Source organism: Maylandia zebra, linkage group LG4, assembly GCF_041146795.1.
Source record: "Maylandia zebra isolate NMK-2024a linkage group LG4, Mzebra_GT3a, whole genome shotgun sequence".
NCBI classification, from domain to species: domain Eukaryota; kingdom Metazoa; phylum Chordata; class Actinopteri; order Cichliformes; family Cichlidae; genus Maylandia; species Maylandia zebra.
This window is the reverse complement of record NC_135170.1, coordinates 4,983,425-5,006,354: the sequence shown is the minus strand read 5'-3', so window position 1 is coordinate 5,006,354 and position 22,930 is coordinate 4,983,425. Positions and strand designations below refer to the sequence as shown.

General features: G+C 40.1%; 1 protein-coding gene and 1 long non-coding RNA gene across 2 annotated transcripts in view; both read left to right on the top strand.

Annotated features, from left to right (window-relative positions):
• Nucleotides 1-18,904, top strand: part of LOC112434704 (uncharacterized) — a 37,737-nt gene extending 18,833 nt beyond the window's left edge. The window contains exon 3 of the long non-coding RNA XR_013098459.1: nt 15,567-18,904. This is a non-coding gene — a long non-coding RNA (uncharacterized LOC112434704). The remainder of the gene's footprint in view (nt 1-15,566) is intronic.
• A 1,975-nt stretch (nt 18,905-20,879) lies between these two features.
• Nucleotides 20,880-22,930, top strand: part of LOC101480852 (uncharacterized) — a 32,069-nt gene continuing 30,018 nt past the window's right edge. The window contains exons 1-2 of the mRNA XM_004570317.3: nt 20,880-20,983; nt 21,082-21,189. The gene's annotated coding sequence lies outside the window, so the exon portion shown is untranslated. The remainder of the gene's footprint in view (nt 20,984-21,081; nt 21,190-22,930) is intronic.

Below are 22,930 nucleotides of genomic sequence, written 5' to 3'. Positions count from 1 at the left end.
TAGTACAAGGTACTAGAGTGAACGCCTATTCATACATAAAATCAAATTTTTATGTGCATGGTGACAAACCCGATAAATTACTGCGGAGCCTTCCAAAAGGTTCTAGGGAAAGGCAAAGTATTCTTAAAATTCGACAAGATATCAACATAGTCACAGATCATGAAAAATAAATGAAGTATTCAGGGATTTTCTTTTTTTTACTCACAGCTTTACACCTCAGAGTCCCAAACTGACTGCAATTCAATTACTGATTTCTGAGCTAAACTTGACATTTCTGAAATATCACCTGTTAAGAGATGTACTCTAAAACACTTCTTCAGTAGAGAATCAGAGAAGAGAAACACGCAGAATTTCTTGCTAGCAAGGGCAGCCTCCAGAACTGAGACTCGCACTGAGAAACTGCCCCGGTCTTTATTTATACTTCTCTCTCTCTCTCTCTCTCTCTCTCTCTCTCTCTCTCTCTCTCTCTCTCTCTCTCTCTCTCTGTGTGTGTGTGTGTGTGTGTGTGTGTGTGTGTGTGTGTGTGTGTGTGTGTGTACTGACTACTAAGTACAATTTTCCATTGACACCACCAGATCTCTTCCTCAGTCATTCTGTGAAGCCTGTATTACACTTAATGAAAAGAAAGGAAAAGATCTGTTGGAATGTGCCTCCTATAGACCCATTTCTCTATTGAACACAAATGGTAAATGGCCTGTATTTGTATGGCGCTTTACTCAGTCCCTAAGGGACCCCAAAGCGCTTTACACCACATTCAGTCTTTCACCCATTCACACACACATTCACACACAAAGTGAGCTCTTCCCGTTAAGTAGCAAAGCAAGTATGTTAGACTTCACGAGTTTTCCCTTCAAATTTGAAAGGAAAAATGTACATATTTGGGAATCACAATGACAAAAAAAACAGAAACCTTTTCAAAGAAAATGTGAGTGCATTGCTGAACCAAGTGAAGCCGTCCCTCACCCACTGGACATCACTCTCTCTGTCTCTGGTAGGATGTATCAATTCAATTTTCAATGAGCTGGACTCTGTCATCTCATCTTACTTATGGCAGGGTAAACGTCCAAGGCGATCGTGGCTCAAGAGTTGGGAGTTCGCCTTGTAATCGGAAGGTTGCCGGTTTGAGCCCCGGCTTGGACAGTCTCTGTCGTTGTGTCCTTGGGCAAGACACTTCACCCATTGCCTACTGGTGGTGGTCAGAGGTGGCGCCAGTGTCCGGCAGCCTCGCCTCTGTCAGTGCGCCCCAGGGTGGCTGTGGCTACAATGTAGCTGCCATCACCAGTGTGTGAATGTGTGTGAATGGGTGGATGACTGGATATGTAAAGCGCTTTGGGGTCCTTAGGGACTAGTAAAGCGCTATATAAATACAGGCCATTTACCATTTAATAAGGTGCATCTTCAAAAATCTAAAATTGAAGGTGGGTTTGCACGTCCCAACTTTCGTTTCTATTATTGGGCTGCTAACATACGATGTTTGGTGTTCTGGTATTTTTACCAAGATCGGAGTGGTTGTCCTGACTGGGTGACTATGGAATTGCATAGTGACAATATCATATCCTTACCAGCAGCACTTTGCTCTCCACTCTTATCCTCTTCATTCAACTCCATCCACAACCCTGTAATGGTATACTCATTAAAAATATGGGGCCAGTTTAGGAAATACTTTAAACGCTGTGACTTCTCCCTTCTCAGCCCCATTGCATCTAACTATCTCTTTAAACCTTCTATCCAGGACGCTGGGTTTGTGGCACAGAAGTGGAATAACTTGCTTCAAGACCTATTCATAGCCAACAAACTGGCATCATTTGAACAACTTGCCATTAAATATAGTCTACCACCATCACACTTTTTCAGATACTTGCAAGTCAAGCACTTTATTTGTTCCCAGACTTCAGGCTCAAGCCCTCCACCAGAGCCTACACTACTAGAAACTATCCTACAACTCTATCCAACCAACACAGGGCTGATTTCCCTGCTTTACAATAAAATGTTAAATTTGACACATACCTCTCCATCCAAGCTCAAGACAGTGTGGGAAGAAGACTTAAACATGACATTCTCTGACGAAACATGGGCCTCTATACTAAAACATGTCAACACAACATCATTATGTGCCCGCCACTGTTAAATCCAGTTCAAAGTGGTGCATAGAGCCCACTTCTCAAAATCCAGATTATCTATCCTGAAATCACTCCATATTGTGACAGATGCAAAACTGCTGAAGCCTCACTGATCCACATGTACTGGTCTTGTCCCAATCTCGTTCAGTTCTGGACAGACGTTTTTCATACCCTGTGCTGGACTCTGAGTGTGACGCTGGCCCCCTTCTTGCTGTGTTTGGCATCAGTGGGAATGATGTGCTTCTACTGGCCTCTAAAACAGGCATTATCATTCTGTTCCCTGTTGGCCAGGAGGGCAATCCTACTGAGGTAGTGGGATGCTGCCCCCCCACTCTCAAACAGTGGTTATGTGACCTCATGGCGTGTCTAAAACTAGAAAAAAATAAGACACTCGCTCCAGAACTCTACTGGAAAGTGTGCAGGGTCCTTTCATTGATGCATTTCAAAATCTATAAGAATTTTTCAGCAAACTCTCTTATGTCAGATGTGGAAATACAGTGGACAGGTCTATGGCAGTGACCTGGGTGGGAATGAATGGGATTATTTTGCAGGGATTATGTTACCTTGGCAAATATCATACATATGTTTATATTTCGCTTTTTTTCTTCTCTTTATTTCCCTTCCCCCCCCCCCCCCCCTTTTATTTCAAAGCCTAAATGTACGGGCTACTTAAACCGAATGTACAGATCATCTGTAATCCTTCTCTTTTCTTTCTGTTTATATAAAAGGAAAAACATTTAATAAAAAGACATTGTTTAAAAATGCATGAAGGTTTACAGTGGGGCAAAAAAGTATTTAGTCAGCCACCGATTGTGCAAGTTCCCCCACCTAAAATGATGACAGAGGTCAGTAATTTGCACCAGAGGTACACTTCAACTGTGAGAGACAGAATGTGAAAAAAAAATCCATGAATCCACATGGTAGGATTTGTAAAGAATTTATTCGTAAATCAGGGTGGAAAATAAGTATTTGGTCAATAATAAAAATACAACTCAATACTTTGTAACATAACCTTTGTTGGCAATAACAGAGGTCAAACGTTTACTATAGGTCTTTACCAGGTTTGCACACACAGTAGCTGGTATTTTGGCCCATTCCTCCATGCAGATCTTCTCAAGAGCAGTGATGTTTTGGAGCTGTCGCCGAGCAACACGGACTTTCAACTCCCGCCACAGATTTTCTATGGGGTTGAGGTCTGGAGATTGGCTAGGCCACTCCAGGACTTTCAAATGCTTCTTACGGAGCCACTCCTTTGTTGCCCGGGCGGTGTGTTTTGGATCATTGTCATGTTGGAAGACCCAGCCTCGTTTCATCTTCAAAGTTCTCACTGATGGAAGGAGGTTTTGGCTCAAAATCTCACGATACATGGCCCCATTCATTCTGTCCTTAACACGGATCAGTCGTCCTGTCCCCTTGGCAGAAAAACAGCCCCATAGCATGATGTTTCCACCCCCATGCTTCACAGTAGGTATGGTGTTCTTGGGATGCAACTCAGTATTCTTCTTCCTCCAAACACGACGAGTTGAGTTTATACCAAAAAGTTCTACTTTGGTTTCATCTGACCACATGACATTCTCCCAATCCTCTGCTGTATCATCCATGTGCTCTCTGGCAAACTTCAGACGGGCCTGGACATGCACTGGCTTCAGCAGCGGAACACGTCTGGCACTGCGGGATTTGATTCCCTGCCGTTGTAGTGTGTTACTGATGGTGACCTTTGTTACTTTGGTCCCAGCTCTCTGCAGGTCATTCACCAGGTCCCCCCGTGTGGTTCTGGGATCTTTGCTCACCGTTCTCATGATCATTTTGACCCCACGGGATGAGATCTTGCGTGGAGCCCCAGATGGAGGGAGATTATCAGTGGTCTTGTATGTCTTCCATTTTCTGATGATTGCTCCCACAGTTGATTTTTTCACACCAAGCTGCTTGCCTATTGTAGATTCACTCTTCCCAGTCTGGTGCAGGTCTACAATACTTTTCCTGGTGTCCTTCGAAAGCTCTTTGGTCTTGGCCATGGCGGAGTTTGGAGTCTGACTGTTTGAGGCTGTGGACAGGTGTCTTTTATACAGATGATGAGTTCAAACAGGTGCCATTCATACAGGTAACGAGTGGGGGACAGAAAAGCTTCTTACAGAAGACGTTACAGGTCTGTGAGAGCCAGAGATTTTCCTTGTTTGAGGTGACCAAATACTTATTTTCCACCCTAATTTACGAATAAATTCTTTACAAATCCTACCATGTGAATTCATGGATTTTTTTTTTCACATTCTGTCTCTCACAGTTGAAGTGTACCTCTGGTGCAAATTACTGACCTCTGTCATCATTTTAAGTGGGGGAACTTGCACAATCGGTGGCTGACTAAATACTTTTTTGCCCCACTGTATGAGTGAAGTGTAAGGAGTGTAAGGAGAAACTGTTATGGGAACCAAAGTGACCGGCGCTGAATTTTTCTTTTCCCCAATAGTAAGACGTAACATTACGCCTTTCAGTCCTGCTTACAATGTGACAGTAGTCCTAGATATTTGGATCTGATTAGCTGCACAGAAAGCAGCTGCAGCATGGAGGCACATATTCTCTAAAATCCGCTCCAGGGGAGGAAAAGATTAAACAAACAAAAAAACCAAGCAGTGGTTAATAGCCACAGGACAGCCTGACAAACACTGATGAAAATGTGGTGGAGGAGGTGTCATATTTGTATGTACAGTACATGTGTAATTGGTTTTCAGTGTCTGTATTGGTTAGTGGAAATATTGGTCGGGCATGCTGCTAGCTAAGCAAATACCCATGCTCTCATTCTGGGGACTGAGGTGTTTTCCTGTATTGGAAAAGTCCCACCGATGCCAAGTGAGAGTGACCCAGTTATGAAAGTTTTAAGGGAACAGGCGGGGATTTTCTTTATCTCCCTTCCACTCTGTTCTTTCATGTCACAATACCACAAGTTTAGACAACTCTGAAGTGTCTTTTTCTGTGGAAGCCACAACTTGTATATAATATCTGAGCCTTTCCCCATGATTTTGGTTTTGTTTTGGATATGGAAAGTGTAGTTAGTCTTTTTTTCTTGTAAGAATTATGTGGTAGTTTGGATATTTTATCATATGGTGAGTAGTTCTGGTTAAACTCCAACCTCAAAGCTTCACTCATTTGACTTTCTGATTTTATTTTATTTTTTTTACTATTTTCTCAGTGGGAGAGAAAATAATCATGGTGACAAACTTCCTTTCTGTAGCATACAGATCAAAGATCCAGTTACTTTACACCATTACATCATTACATGAAAACATCCCAGCTGTAGTCGAGCAACAATAAGTATCAGGTGATACCAGCATGTCATTTTCTGAGATAGTCTGTTGGCACACAGTCTTCATTTGGACTGGTACTTTTTTGCTGACATTCCTTTTAATCTAAAAATAAAATTTGAAATGCAAATGAAAAAGAATTATTACCAGCTTACCTATTTACAGGGTTTGGACACGGACAGAGCGTTAAAACCACAGTGGTTTTCTGAGATTTATTGAAAGAAAAACCCTTTTACAAAGGTTAATATGGCATGGATAAACAGGGGGAAAATAATGACTCCTTTATATCCACTGTGTGGATTCTTTGTTTGTTGATAATGCAGAACAAAGTGTATCCTGACCTTTATTGTTGCCATTGCATCCCATTTTTGCACACATGCTCTTTGCACAGGATTTTACTTAGTCACAGTACACAGATGTTAGATTAGTCAAAACACACCTTCCTCTACATTTAATGTAGTACTGATATTGGTCCCTGAGTTTAGTATAATGAGGAGAAAAGTTCGCGTAGACATGTTTTTGTTTTGTTTTTTCTATGAAGGCCATACTATGCCTCACCTGTTCTGCAAGTCCCTGCTGTTTTCCCCACATTCCTAGTCTGTGGCAGCTTTCTGTTGTGCTCTTTTGATGTTAAAGATATGGTCTGGTTTCATATTCTGTCCAACTCTATCTTTAAAAATGGCTGTAGTTTATAACATATTACAGGTTTGATGTGCAGTGATTCCCTGCATCATTTAGCATTCAGCTTAAGCAAATCAGTTGATTTGCCAGCTAAACTCAGTGTCTGGGTTGTGTGATGCTGAGCAGTTCGCAAAGACCACCTGGTCTGAGCTGACCAGACCTGTTATTCTATAGGTCAGAGGAGGCTGCCATACAGTCATGTGTCTTTGCTGTAGATGGATCAGTGATACACAATATGGTACCAAAAGTCTTGAGTCGGAGTAGCTCACAAGGTCACATGAAGCTAGAATGTCTTTTTTGGCTGCTGATTCTGTTTTGGATGAGAACTACATCACTGGCCTTTGCTGTCGCCCCGTGCTCCAGTGATAAAACAGAGGCTACTTTCATCCACTGTCTGGGCCTATGATTTGCTAGGATTGATGATGGATAATCCATAACTTGGTGCAGTCTGCAGTGTCAGTTTTAGGTCTGTGAAAGCACGTGTCATTAGTCACATGTTGTCTGTTGTGTGCAGTTGGTCCACCTCCCATGTATCATTGTTGACAGTGGAGCCACTCACGTTGCATAGTTTGGTATGCATTTACAGCAAAATGTCGTGCAAAGAAATGTCATCATTGTCTGTTTGTGGTTTGGAATAGATTAAATCACAGCAGTCCTTCTTAGTGAGAGGGACTTGCCGTCTGACGTGATCACGTGTCCCAGGTGAATTTGGAGAGTCTGACCATGTGAACCCTGCTCAGTAAGCTGTTTCAGCAGCACTTTTGTGTTGTTCTCAAAGGTCTGCTTACCAGTCACAAAACTTCAATCATCAACGTGTTGCAACAATGTTGAACGTCCCTGAGGACTGAAACTTGACAGGTGTTCTGTTAGTGACTTTTCAAAAGCCCTGAGAGCAGTGAAGCCCATGGGGCATTGCATCCACGTGGAGTTTTTTGCATTAACCTTTATCATGCAATTAGCCAAATCACAGAGATGGATTTTCTACACCACAGAGATGAATACAGGAGTAATACCTCCAAGCTTTAGATTTCATTGGACTCTAATGACTTCACAAAAGGAGCAGTGCCCACAGGGACTCTGTGGTGTCACCATTTTCAGGAGCGTCTGGGGTCAGCTCTGTCAGTACAGAGAAGCCTTTGCTATTCTTACAACACATTTGGCTTCTGTCCTGCTTCCTCAACCAGCCTGTTGCAGTGTTTTAGATGGCTTATTTTAAACAGGTAATACAGGATGCATGATGTTGGTATAAGATATACAGAAACCCATGATGGTGTAAATAAATGTTTTAAGTGCAACAGGGAGTAGGTAGGCATTTAATGCTTTAAGACCTGGCCCTTATTGGGCTTTCTGTACTCTCATTAGCTATAAATTGTGTGCATACATCCAGATGAGTTGGGTGAGAACTCGACTGAACAGAAAAGGCAAATGCCTTATTTGCAGGATATACTGTAAGTCCAAAGTTTTATTGTCTCTGGTGTGTCATTTCATGTACTGGGTGAAAGTAGAGAGGACCGAGGACAGGGTGCATGCAATCTTGATGTGGCAGACCTCAATGATGTTTAAGTTTAAGCGTCAAATCTCCATCAACCAAAACACAGAAATCAGTGTTTTAATATGTCACTATTTAGTGTTTTCATATTGGGAATCTCTTGTGTATCATTCAGTGGAAATCCCCCTGCTCCTACAGTTTTGATATATATGCCAAGGTTTGGTTTTGGATTCTGTTTGTTATCACTGACTGAGAGGAGGGGCATTTGTAAGGAGTGCAGGAGTGCTTTGCATCAGCTTTGGCTTTCATATTTTTCAGTCTCCTTTTGTTTTCCCTTCTCTCTCTCTCTCTTCTCCGTGTGTGCCAAATCTCTCAACCTTAGTCTTGTCAAGTCCCTTCATGTGCATGTGTGTGTGCATGTGTTTGTACTTTTGCTTCCTTCACCCACATCCTCCTGTCTGCATGTAATGGAACTAAATACTTTCAATTTCACATTTGCCTTTTCCTTGGCTTCACTTTCTTTTTTCCAGTCATTGTTTAAATGCATTACTTTTTTTTATTTTAGATTATATTTTTTATTCAATTTTTCCTATTCTGGAAGATTATTTATGTGGCAGCTCAAGAGCTCCTACCTAACTGTGTACTAGTACATGGAGAAGATGCAAGAGATGTGGGAAGGGAAAAACAACTACAAAAACACAGACCACTGTGATTCCCTGAAAGAATGGATCAGGGAGAAAATCCAGAGGAAGGAAATACTCTGTTTTTCGGGATATTGTCATTAGAATAAAAAAAGATCAGTGTTTATGCATCTATCTACCTATCTGCCTATCTGCCTATCTGCCTGTCTGCCTGTCTGCCTGCCTGTCTGCCTGTCTGTCTGCCTGTCTGCCTGCCTGCCTGCCTGCCTGCCTGCGTTTCTTTTTTCCCCTGTATGCTCTAAAAATATCTCAGCAGGAAATGTAAAGGACATGAGAGCATGTCGTGTCAACTTTTTAGTTTTGTGAAATAAACTTCCCAGCACCTCCCCCCACCCTCCACCTGATAATGCTTACAGTTTTTCTCAGTCGCTTTGGTGCGTTTCTCAGAACACCATTAACATTTGCACAGCAGTTAGTGCATTTCTCAAAACAATTAGTGCAAACTGAAAAACCTAGTGGATAGCCTGCAAAAGCACGTCACATGCACAGAATTGATTATCCATACCTCAAAAGCAAGTATCCATGTCAATGAAACTGTCAGTGCCATCAAAATGAAAAGTCTTGACACCATCTTTATGAACAAGATAGTCAAATGGCATTGTCACGTTTCCACTATGACAGTTTATAATTTCAGTGTTTCCCATTGCAAAAACAATTGGTGACACCTGAAAATGCTGACGACAGCACTATGGCCTACCTGTACAGCTATCTGAAATGTGCAGTAAAGTCACTGTAGATGTTATGGGAGTCTTGGGAGTAACTGAGACACTGAATACGTACGTTTCACATTTCCATTGTGTAGAAGTGTTTGTAATCCTACAGAATTGTGCAAAAGAAAAATATGCTACAGTCACTTGTTCACTGTAGAATACATGTAAACATAAAATCACCCATTTGGTAGAGCCTCCTCATGAGTGACAGCTGTAATTCACCTGAGATCAATTGTTCAATTTCGGAGACATTTCCAGGAAAAATGATACAGAAAGGTATAGGATTTGCTTGACAGATGGCCAATATTTGGCATGTGATAACTAGTTCAACAATTTTGTGTGTGATGACTTAAGCAATGGATGTATGACTATTAGTTTTATTGGGAACGACTATTCAGCATCCATAGGTATGATTACTTTTGACTGACATGACATAAGCAAATGGAAATGTCAGAAAGCAGCAGGGAAATGTATGGAAGCAACTGATTCATGTCCAAAATCATTTGCAGTTTGTTCAGAGAGAGGAGAAATTGCTACTATGATGTGCACAAATGACTGAGTGTTGTGGAGGTTGAACTAATAGTTATGAGAATTTCAATTCTGATCTGAGAAACGCACCAAAGCGACTGAGAAAAACTGTAATCGACTTCAATTTAATACACATGCATTAAATTGATTATTGATTTCTATTGATTTTTTGATTTTTTTATACGTTTTTTTCTCTTTTTTCTTCGTGCTTACAGTTCACAAAATGTTAACTGTAGTAATTGTTCACAATTAAATCTGTTGTGTTTAATTTTAAAAGCAAAAATAAAATATAAAGTAAATTAAAAAAAAATGCACATAAATAATTTTTCTACAATAATTAAATAGATTCAACATCTTTCTTTCTTCAACAGAATTGACTGCACAGATGGTATCTGCCCAAAGAAAAAAGTACTTTACTAGGTCATAAATTTGACTTAATATTTATTGTATACAATAATGGGTTTCTATACATTTTACATCAGATGAAAACTTTGGTTGTAAGATTCAGATAATTATTTATTAAAATTAGAAAGAAAAGTATGTCTTTGTTCCCCCTTTCCCTGTTAATGCCCTATCGGCCCCCCTGGCTAAACTTTGCTAGATCCGCCCCTGCACAGTTACAGCTGTCAGCTACGTAGAAAAAGATCCTGGTGTAGAAAGTAATATTAAATAAATTCTAACAACAGCTGATCAAGCTTAAACGTGCTGCTGTTGTTCAGCCGCTGGTTTCCTCTTTCTGGTGCAAAGTGGGCGATAAACAAACAAGAGAGACGGACTCACGACAGAAAAGCCGATCAGCTGATCATTGATTAGTTTCATGATTGAAGTAGCAGCAGGAGAGAGAGGGATAACTAGATAATGTACATCTGGTGGCGTTGATACGAAACCTCGTGTCTTCACTGTCATGTCAGGTCACTGATGATGGTTATGGGGTTTCATGCATCATCGTGGGTGAAGATATGGTCAACTCCCACGTCTCTTCCAAATACTCCTGCAGTCAGACTGTAAGTAACGTCTCTGTGTCTTGAAGTTCAGAGTCCCAGTGTTATATAACGCACTGTTGTAGGAAAGCTTATTTACAACTGGCATACTCTGGCCTATTAGGTACTACATTGGAAGCATTTCCTCCCTTGGTGGGAACAACATAATATTGTTTGCTTTTTGTGACTCGGTTTTCTTCACTTGGTCAGCTTTGCCCTAACTGATGCAATTAAATGATGCAATGATGAAAGCAGAAACTGTGAACGCAGAAAAACCAAATACTGACCCAGTAAAGTCAGGATGTTTATTTTGGCTCTGTCAATCTTAAAATGTTGGTCGTATCCTAACGAGTCTTTAAGAGTGTTTCTTGGCTCAGATGGCTCTTTGGATGAGTCACTACAGTACAATCGAGAAGTTTATCAGTGTAGTAAGACAGGTTACTCTGTAAATACTACCAAACCAGGGCCTGCTTCAGACTTTCATTTTAAGTCCTTTAAATTCCTGAAATTTCCTGTTTGAAGCCCCCTTGACTTTTGTGCACCGCACAGCTTAACATCACAAATCAGCAGGACCACAAACGGTGCAGGATTCTAAGTGTTTAGGGTGGAATTGTGGTTTTAAATGACACATAAATGTTGTTGAATTTTCCCTGAATTATTTCTTAATACAGGCTATAATGTCATGTGGACAAGATATGTGGCATAACCCTTGTTCCACGAAAGGACAGAATGTACTGTTTCACACATTTTCACTTCCATTTCAATCATCTGCTCTTCTTAGTAAACACATTCATCTAAAATTAAAAAATAAAAATTCTGAAAAAATGCCAAAGTCAGCCCTTTGATTTATCAGATGATCCTCTTAATTCTAAACCTCAATAGCTAATATTTTTACATACAAACAGCTAATCTTTGGAGTTGTTTCCAAGTTTGCAGAAAGTTTCGCTTTGTCAGCAGCAAGAAAATAGTTAGAAATCAAAGTAAAGATGAATTGCTTTTTCAGAGAAAAAACACATTTGATTTCCAGTAAAGTATTCATGTGAGCATCAGAAAGGGGAACAGTCTGCAAATTGATGACATCAGTTTAGCTACAGCATTACTAAGTTGCTGCTTGTTTATTTATCATCACTATAGACAATTTTATACATTTGGAAAAAAACACAGGCAGGCCTAAATGTTAGTTCCTCCTTGTCAGGATGCCTGGGTCGTTGACCCAGGGTTTTTGAGTTTATTATATTATTTATAATTTCTAGTCTTTGGGTTTTTGTTAGAGTCATGTCTTATGGTTTGTCTCTGTGTATTCCTTAGTTGTTGTCTCCCCTGTCTGCTACATCCCCATGTCCTGTCTGTGTCTGTGTCTGTCCTGGTCCCACGTCTCTGTTCCCTCTGTTGTAGTGTCTGTAAGTTCAGTCTGTGTTATGTTTCCTGTTTTATTTTGAAGGTCCACGTCTCATGTTAATGTATCTGGTTTTGCTTCCCCTGTGTTGTTAGGCCTGATTTGCCCCAGCTGTGTTTCCCTCCTGTCACTCATTCCCTGATTTAAGCCCTGTGTGTTCTTCCATCATTGTCGCGATCTACTCTCGTCTTGCTGTGTCGTGCGTGCGTGCGTGCGTGCGTGCGTGCGTGCGTATCAGTTTTGTTACTTTTTGAGTTTAGCATTAAAGCTGTTTTGAAGTACACTCTTGCTTCCGAGCGTCTGCACTTTGGGTCCTCCTTACCACCACTCCTGCTTGCACACAGCCCTAACCTGACACTCCTGGCTGAAAATGGGCCTTTAGGGCTGAGCATGTGTGCAAGCACAGCTAATACAAAAGTACAGACAATTTGTGTTACCTGGAATTAAGAAAAATCCTAGTTTTTGGCTTTTGTTCGTCAAATTGCAAAAAACAAAAATGTATTTTAAGTTTGCATCTAAGCTCAAATTAAACCCAACTCACATAAGAATAAAAATGCCAGAGTTGCATTTTTTTATTGCCAAGTTTCCTTTGAAAATTCAAAACTTTTTGACATTTACATTTTTGTTATTTTAGCTCTATATTTCCTCAAATGAGGCAAATACATCATGACACTGTAAAGATGAACTGAACTACATATTATTCAATGGCCCGCAGCAGAGCAGTGTAGGGTACTTCAATTCAATTCAGTTTTATTTATATAGCGCCAAATCACAACAAAAGTCGCCTCAAGGCGCTTTATATTGTACTTACACCTGATAGTCATGCTGATAGACTAATTGGTGCTTTAATCGGTGCTGCCTTCATTGTAAATCTTGAGTGTGTTCTTGGAGCTCTGTGTGTTTTTAGCCAAAAATGACTCTTTTTGAAAAGAGATTGCAGGCCGCTGGTCTAGAGAATTTGAGTCTTAAGAATCATGAGATGATTCTTGCAACGATAACTTATCCAGCCTGCTGACAGGGAAATGAGAAGTGAGAAAAGTTGGGGACAACTATGTAAATAAGCTGACTGTGTATTTACTATGTACATAGGTTTTTGCATTCAAAAGCTAAACACAATTATAGCATGGTGTTTGAAAATACATGATGGTAGATAAAAACTAATTTTGTCCAGAGTGATTGTACTTTTATGTTCGTCAACAGCTCAGGAAGTCCTCAATCCACACTGACTTCATGGTTCATTACGGGTGAAATGTCAACTCAGGAAGGACACACACACACACACACACACACACACACACACACACACACACACACACACACACACACACACACACACACAGGAAGAGAGAGTGAGATCATTAATACGAAGGATTGCAGCAGCTTTTGGATTTCATATTCAGTCATAAATTTCATTCCAAATTTTAACAGTTGCTTCTATTGAGATGTGTTTTTAATTCTACGATACCTTTCCTGTTCAAATAGTTTATTCACATAGTAAAGAAGTAGCTAAGCAGCTCAGTAAGTATGAACAAAATTAATTTAAGCACATTTTTCATCATCTGCAGTTCATGAAAAAAAGGTGCCACATTAAAAAAACAAATCAGTAGATCACCAAATGATGGATAAAGACTCTTCTCAGCTATTGAGGTACAGGTACACTTCATGTACTTATTAACATACAGTTCAAAGGCCTGCACTGGGGTGCATTGTTTACAACTGTACCAAATGACTCACGTTTTAAACACTGTTTGAATAATCAGCAGCGGCATCAGAAATCTCCACACCCACGCTCAGTTTCACAAATAAACAAAAAACTTGCACCAGCCACACTCTTCATAGTCACAGGAGAGACAATTGAAAACTTCCCAGAAATTGAAATAGTAATAATCACGCTAAAGCTGGCTTTTTATGCCATTTTGGAAAAGTCCAGAGCCTTTATACATAGCATATGCCAAGCAGACTCATTGGGAGATGAATAACATGTAGCCTAGAATTAAACATCTACAACTTAAAGAGACAGACAGGTCAGTACCTCACTATTGTCTCTAAACATTTAGATCCATAAAATATTCAGTTTCATTAACAGGAGCAAAGTTCTGAGGGCGGTGCACGCTCTCATTTCACATGTTGGCCTGTGTTTTCCCAGAAAGACAGAAAGGCCTCACAGTTCAAACCTGAGGAAAAGCTGATCAAAGAAAAAGATTCACACTTAAAACAAATCCAGCAAAGCTGCTTCTAACACACACATTTACCTTTCAGATCAGTGTCTTAAAAACAAACAAAAGAAAACATAAAAATAATTTTTTTAAAAATCCCATCCATCTGTGCAGTTTTAAAAAATATCTTCGTCCACATGTAAACGCCAAAAACCTGTGAAACATTGTCAAGAACAAGCCAAATCCCAGCCCTGTAGAAGTGTTGGCCAATTAGAAGTCTAGAAGCCTCGGAGGGAAAGATCCAACCCTTCAGTACTTATGAAAAGTTTTTGTTTTTCTGGAAAGGCAGCTAATTTTGTGTTACTTTTCAAGTGCCTTCATCATTTCAAATGTTAAAAACTGAAAACAGAGTTTTTTGGCTGATGTAGACTCTCAACTTAGGAATTAAAAAAATGCATACAGCATGCATAACTTTTAATTAAGAAAAAATACATTTATTCAAAACCAGGATTTTGGTTGTGAGAGCGTCTGTGTTGAACGGAGAAGTTCACTCTGACACCTCCATCTTTCTAAATGGAGGGACAGTAACTGCGTGTGAATATGTAAGCGCGTAAAAACTGCAGATAGATTAACAGCAACAGCATTTTGTCTCCGCGATTGTAGAAATGAATCTCATGTAAACATCATGCGGCACGCAGTGTCACGTCAAAAAAGGCGCACACCTTTGATGTTGCGTGAGTAAATCTCCGTTTGAAAGTATGAAAGTCGTTTGAGTTTCAAAACAGAACAAAAAATGACTCTTACTCAAGAAAATGACACAATACTTCCTGTTTTTTCTGTGATTGTTTAGATTTGACTGATTCACTTTATGCAAAGATAAATGTAATAACAGACATTTTTGCATTTTCTGATAGTTTTTGGAAAGAGAGCTCGGTCCTATTTTAAAGCAGTCGTTTATGTCCTTGAGTTCATGGAGTTGAGCATATTTCAGCCCTATACGGACACTGTTTGATATGCCACACTTTCTGTATTTCAGTCCGGTCCCTGGCCAAAATGTTCCTCAGATGAGCCTCTGCTTTTGCAGAAAGCTGTCATTGTGCAGTCAGACTGGAATCTGGGGAAATTCAAATTTGAGAGTGGGTTAATACCTCACACGTTGTGTCCTGTTCTCAGAGCTTTTAATGGGTCTTTTGGTGGCAAGAGTGTATAGATGGGTCTAATGGTTTTTAAGAAGGGCCCACACGAATGCCTGAACCCAAGGCTTACACTGAATTTAATATATTTTAACGAGATGAATGTCTATAAATATTTTGTTCTTTTCATTTTGAAACTCTCCAAAAATCCCTTCTTCATTATAAAGAGGGGTTGACTTCTCACTTCTGTCCATGTTCTCTTTCTTCCCTCTTCTGTCTCTGTGGTTTTAATTGTCTTCCCAGTAACACATTTGTCTGCTTTTTACACTTCCCTTTCACTTCTCAATACTTACTTTTTCGTTTTTTCCCCTCCCAGGACTCTGGAGTTCAGATAAGTAAGGCTATGCAGGACATCATGGCTCTTCTCTCAGCTGATCCCAAAACCTCTTCGTCATCCGAAGGCACAGGCCATCCACAGTCCAAGAAGCTCCAGTAAAAACAAATGTCGGCCGAATATTTCCTTAATGATTCAGAACCCACAATGTTGAAAGCACAGCTCAACAAGACATTAATTGACAAAGTTAAAGTCAGAGGCAAACAACAGAGAGCTTGTTTCATAGATGCAGATCTTTCATCAGACACAACAAACATGTACAGCAGCCTTTTACAGGCCAACACATAAACTACTGTTCTTTTTTTAAACCTCCCACTCAGTGACAAAAGATAAGCCTCAACGCTACCAAACCCCAGTTATTTGGAAGGCTGTTGTGCATCAGCACTCGGAAAATCTGTGTTCTTCAACATACATACTTAGAGTGAAAGTGAGACAAATGTCCCTGATAACTGGTGGAAAGCATTAAGACACCCTTAATCTCACTAAAAGTGAAGAGCGCACTGACACCATTCATTTCAATTTGATGTTGGAGGTTAGAGTGCATGTTGTATGGCTTTGCTAAAGTCAGTGTTCAGGAAAAAGGAAGTTCTGGCCAAATTGCACTCATTTATTTCTTTATGTGCCATTTGTGTTGACGGATGGAAGTGGTGTAGTCTCCATAAACCCGGTGTAATCGTTTGATCGCCTGAACTCCAGACAAGAGCAGTACATCAGCCTGACTTAATAATTTACTTAGCTGGAGAGAGAACGTTGGCCACTGTTGTCAGGAATGACTTATGCATCCATAGGAAAGCAGGATGGCGTCATCATCACAGCCAGACTGTGGAATCTCCACTAGTGACCAACTGTTCAGCCATACATCGCTTTGCATGTGGATGAGTTTAAGGGAAGCCATCAAAGCCATGCAAAGCTGCATTTTAAAATGATTATCATCACATTTAAAATAACAAATGCTGTGTTTTTAGTTTATTTGCTAACTTTTGAGCTTTTTCTTCGCTCTCTTTGCTGATGCTTAGCCACACTCTGCTAAGGCTTGCGACGCGCTGCTCATAGTAGTGCAAGTAAGAGTCCTGCATTCAAAGAGTTGCACAAGTATTATCAGTAAATGTACCTAAACTGTCAAAGCAAGCCTTTCTGTTGTGCTTCTGGTGTTTAATATATGATTAACATGGAAGATTCATTTGAATCGTAGAATTCATTAAAGCGTGTAAAGTAGCGAGTAAATCTACTAGTAAAGTAAAGGAAGAACTGTGGCTCAGACCTCCAAGCAACAAGTTTCAAACGTCTCTTATCATTTGAAGCCTGTTTGAATTGTTAAATTGAAGTTTGACTCTCCTCACGTTCACAGGCCATCCACTCCAAGAAGCTCGAGTAAAACAGCAAAATAAAGTTGGACAAACATTATCCAAAAACGCAACTTGGGCAATGCAATGTAATTAGAACAAACATTACTGTGATGTATTTGGCCCAGCTGAAAGGTTGTGACTCAGTTCTCCTTTCTTTACTGGGAAACTGCTGAGAACGCCAGAAACAAACTGCACAACAGATGTAATAATGGATGAGATATCGCTGTGGATGACCTAGTGGTCATTTACCCGTTGCTCACAACATCAAGCTGCAGCTTTTACGTGTGTTTAAAATGGGAACAGAACAGTAACGTTCTTTTGTGTCGTGTGCTTAGTGCGGTGATTAAAAAGGGGAATCTTGTTTTTGATAAGTTTGTGTAGCAACAGTTGCTAAGGGGTTATGGAAAGGGGGGAATGGCAGTGTGATGTCCAGATGTTGGCAGCTGGGAATACAGCTGTGTTTGTTTTTTTGACTCATTACATTTGTAATTTTTTAAAAATTATTTATTGTTAATCTGTTTCATTTAATGTTGTCTCTTGCTCTGGGTAATGACTCGTTTGGGTACTTGGGTTCATGTCACTTCCAAAGTTGTATCTGTTGTCTGTACATGCCAGACATGAGCTGCTTATTAGTTAAGGGCAGAGTGAAGGAAGTATGAAGAGCCAACTTGTTGACATGCTTCTATTTTCCAGGGGCAATGAAGTGGTTCCTTCCCACAGAGCCACATGTGTCTGACATAAGTGCTCACCAAGAAAAAACTGTTTCAACGCTATTTTTTTTTTTTTTTTTTTTTTAATTGGTGCACTTCCTACAGCAAACCTTGCATGTGTGGCATGCCTGCTGACTTTTACAAAGTGTACGACTGTAGTGCAGCTGGCATCTGTTAAATGTGCCAGGATATGTTTACATGTCCAAAGCAAAAGTGCGTCTCTTATTATTGACAAAATATTCAGACAGACGTTTGCCGTGTTTCCACTGACTGTATTTCTAACTTCAAAGGCTGTAAAGATTCTGGTTTTGATATTGTAATGAGTTCAAACCGGAGTGGCCTCTGCTTCTGTTTAACTAGCTCATATTTCAGACTGCCGTCTGTCAGAGCAGCCTAGCTGTCCTCCTCTTTTCATGAAGCTGCATGTCCCTTTTACAGTTTAGTAAAATGCTTGCAATTTACAGCTACAATGTCTCTACCTCTCTATACTTATGGAAGTCATTCTAATAACTTCATAAATTATTTTCCAAACCAACAATAGAAAATGAAACCTTAAGGAGACAGCTTGGTGTCATCACTGGTTTCAGTTTCCTTTCTTGTTTTAAATGCTTTGTGGTTGATTCAATGAATTTACAAAAGAAAAAACAGTTTGTTTTTGCTTTCTAGAAACACTGAAACAAAAATACTTTTTAATTTTATAATAGGAATAGTTTCCATAAATGTATTTGGGGAAATGGGTAATGTTGGTATTTAGAGATCGCTTTGCTGCTGCAGCTTCTGTTAAATAAAACCAAACCTAAAGTTTGACGCCACAACCTGCCTGAAAATCCATCATCCGTGTGCTGTGATGACTTCGCTGCAGCATAGACAGAATTGGTCTTGTTTTAAGAAGTAATGTCGCTAGGAAAGAAAGGTTTTCGTTGTGGCCAGGCTTCTCACAGTTTGGATGACGATCCTGTAAAACGGAAAGCAAAGTCGTAGCAGTTGGCTTCCTGTTAGGATCAGAATACTTTTGTTTTCTTGTCTTGTTGGTTAGTGTGTGTGTGTGTGTGTGTGTGTGTGTGTGTGTGTGTGTGTGTGTGTAAACTGGTAAATGGTTCTGTCTCTACTCGTGTTGTTTCCTCAGTTTCTTGTGTTGCTGGAGGTTTGTTTTTGTTTTTTCTCGGTATGTTGTTTTCTTTCTAAAATTAATTTAAATCTAGCATGTGGACTCTGACGACCTTCAGCAGAAGGATGTGGTGTGTTGTGTAAAATAAAACATTTACTGTCCACACTGGTGTGTGTGTCTGTGTGTGATGTCTTAATATCATGAATGTATCATAAATGATCAAACTGCTTGCTCCCACCTGTTCTCTGGACAAGAAGCCCAGAATTGCTATAATTAGAACCAGGTGTTTATTACTCAGAAGTCACATGACATTTGATAAAGATTTAAACAGTAACTAGAGATGAAAGACCATCTCTACCAGCACAACACAAAGACCTGAAGTTGAAGGCAGAAGCTAATTCACTGTTGTGAACAAGTATTCTTATTGATTTTTAAACATTTCAGATCAGGCAAATTTTATTATTCAAGGGCATCCAAGTAAATACAAACGGCAGATTTTAAAACTATTATTTCATTTGTGAAATCAAACAAGTTCTGTACAAACATACCAGGTCGTATGTGGAAAAGTAGGTAACCCTCTAGATCAAAAAACAAAAACAAAGTTTCAGTGCGTTTTTGAAAAACTGATCAATCAGAAATGAGCTCATTAACCACATCTTTGGAAATCTCCGTTCAGTTTTGCCAATTCACGCCTGATTGCGTTTTTTTGGTATTCATTTTGCACAACGTATGCCACGTTATTGATAGGTATATTATTATTATTTTTATTGTATTCTATTTTATTCTATTCTTGTGCACTCTTTTTTCTTCTTTTCATCTTGCTGCTGTGAGCATGCTCATGATAAAAGAATTTCCCTCAAGATAAATAAAGTGGGCTAAAAAAGCCATTGTCATCCGTTTGCCTTTTCTGCGTCACACACACACACGGCAGGTGGAACCAAACTTATCAAACATACCATATATATTTGATGTTTTCAGTAAGTATCTACAATGTAGAAAGTAGTAAAAATAAAGAAAAAGCATTAAAAGAGAAGGTGTGTCCAAACATTTGACTGGTGGTGGTGTGTGTGTGTGTGTGTGTGTGTGTGTGTGTGTGTGTGTGTGTGTGTGTGTGTGAGAGAGAGAGAATTGTGAAGATAAAGGACCGAGGCACGTCCTTTATCTGTGCGCTTTTTACGGTCCAGTTTTCCGGCTGCACTCCCAGCTCAGAACCACACACTGCTCTCCTCTCTGGCCTCGGAAACAACCTCAGAAGGGGGAGACACTGGATGGAGGCCAGGTGTGTGGGTCAAGCTGCCCTGACACCAAACTTCTCACCCACTCCTCCGTCCCTCACTTGCAGCTGAGCAAATGACCAAATAAGCTGCATCTGGAGTGAATGGAAATGGATGTGGGCCAGCCTACATAAATAACTTCAAGAAGACATCAAAAAACTCACCAAGGAGGTCACAAAAGGAGGCTGGGGCAAACAATGGGAAGAAACCAACCATCCTAGTACTGATTATCCTGCAGGGACGTCTCATGGGAGTCTGGGGTAGTTTAAACACATCACCAAACGATCACAGGGAAACACCAGGGACACTTTTTAAAAATATTTCTTTTTAGCTTTTATTATTCTCGTCATCATCACATGGGCATTGTACAGTAAATTTGGAGCAGTGTATGTTTCAACTAGTGGATTAGCATAGACACACATTCTTAAGGTCTTTCCCTCATCATTCATTCCACAGAATCAAATAGAAAATATAATAAGATAGCAAGTATACTAAAAAGTACAGATTTATTCTGATTTTATTGTTTGTTTCTTACTGGCACAAATGTTCCTCCATACATAAGGCTCAGCTCCTCCATGGAGGGAAGAGTGCACATTGCTGTGACATAAAGAATAACTAAAGGAGTCTTTGGGCCACATTAAGAAAAAATATCGATAATTTTTAGAATAAAGTCGAAACTTCGAGATTAAAGTTGTAATTTTATTTCAAAAAGAAGTTTGAAACGTTGAAGTAGTTGTTTCAAGACAAACTGCCACAGCTGCTCTGACTTGGCGAAATCATTCTTCAGAGTCTGTTTTAGTGACAAGGACACGTGAACACAGTGATAAACACAGATACGTTAAAAAGAGCTGCATCCAGAGCTGCATCTGGTCAGAAGGAAAAACACAAACTTGGAAGAGTTGATTTGTATAAAATGTCTAGTAGTGTTCGGGTCGTGATCTTATAGAGATGATGGAGCCAAGTAAGTATTTGGAAGTTCCATAACTTTCCAAAAGCTCATCCCCATTAACTGGTAAAAATAAATGTATACACACATAATTAGGTAGTCTATTTAAATAGACCCCGGGTAGTAGTGTGGAAACTCCGGAGGATGACGACATCTAAGACTACATAAGCTGAAAGTGAAAGTAAAGATGCCAGAATGGATCAGCACCTCTCCAAGGCGAGGTAGGCTGCAGAGAGCATTCTGCATTCTAAATGTGTGTTCACTGCGTGTCGCTGAAATGTGCCGTCTTTAGCTTTTCTGAGAAATTGCTTTTGCATGTCTTAGTTGGACTGTGGTGACAGAGGACAGAAATGTGCTTGATCTGTGGTACAGAGGTGCTGTCAAGTTATCTTGTGCTCAGCGTGACGGACCAAAGTAATGTGGAATTTGCGCAAAGGGGAGACTCAGACATACAATGTGTGCGCTGTCAGCAGACCATACCTGTGTTCAAGGTCAGCTGTTTCTCATGTATGACACACACACACGGGAGCGCGAGGAGCAGGGGAGCAGGAGGGGAAGGGGTAAATCCCGTCGCCGTTCACCGTCAATGATAGAAAACACGTAGAAAGGATATAGGCGGGTATCATAACTACCAGCATGATTATCGCTTCCCACGTGACGCACATACGTGGTGAACTTGGTCACCAGCATTCATGCTTCTGCTGCATGTTTCCCGTGTTCGAACAATCAGTTTGGGGTCATATCCAAGCGGTTAAAGCAGTAAAATCCTGGCACCTCAGCCCCGTTTGTGCCGCGAGTTTCCCCACGTCCTTTCCATTCTTGTTGTTTCGGTGGTCTCCCTGGAGGAATTTGCTGGCCGCTTTGAGTCCTCATGTCAAGACAATGATTAACAATCACTCAGTGATACATTAAATACGAGCAGGGAAAAGTACTTTTCTCTTGTTGCCGAAACTTGGTCATCAGCCAAATTGGTGGCATTGGTGGTGAAACTGGGTGCGATGGAGTTTGTCAAACGCATATCAACTGATTAGCTGCAGTCCCTTTGGCAATGAGAGTTGCGGCCAGGAGCTCAAATTGCTAGGAACAGTAATAAAAACATATTCTTAGTGACCAAACAGGATTGGGTTGATTACAGTGTTGCACACAGAACAGGTATGATAACACAGAACAAACAATTGCGTTATTATTTATAATAATATTTATTTAACAGCTGATTTTTTTCCCTTTGTGAATGGAAATGATCTTTAGACAGATATCTGGCATGTCCAGGGTAACGTCCCCCCTCCTTTCGTTATGGTGCGGTCTGTGTCATACAGCACACAGTTTTTCTTCCTGTTGCAGCCTTGTAGGAACTGACTACTGCTGTTTACAGAGTGCTCTGCTGTAATTAACGTGCTAAGCATTTGAAGGAAGGCTCCTCGACTACTCTGCGTATATTCAATTATCTGTAGAAAAGCACAGTGAAGACCATTTTTAGTTATCAGCAAAAGGTCAAAATTCACCATATAGTAGAGCTGCAGGCTATGCTGGTGGGGAGGAAAAGGGATTTTTAAGATTTCAGTCATTGCTTCTGAAATTTTTTTAAACGCCGTAACCAAGTAAGAAATTTCAAAATAAAGTACAGCTGTTGTGAAACAAGGTTTAATTTTAATATTCTGTCCCAAGTAAATTTTATGTAGGTGTAAATGAGGATTCTTCAGCTGATCTTTGCTTGTTTAAGAACAAAAGTTTATGTGATGATCGTTTAAAACCCCTCAAACCAAAGTTGGGACTGATCTTTGCCAGTTACCGATCTGATTTACACAACAGAACAAGGAAAAAAATGTTTAAACTGAGACATTTCACTCATTTTATTTATATAGAAAAAAGAGCTCATTTGGAAATCGATAACTACAGCGTGTCTCAAAATTGTTTGGACAGTGTCACATTTACCAGAGTATAGCATCTGCTCCTCTTGTAACA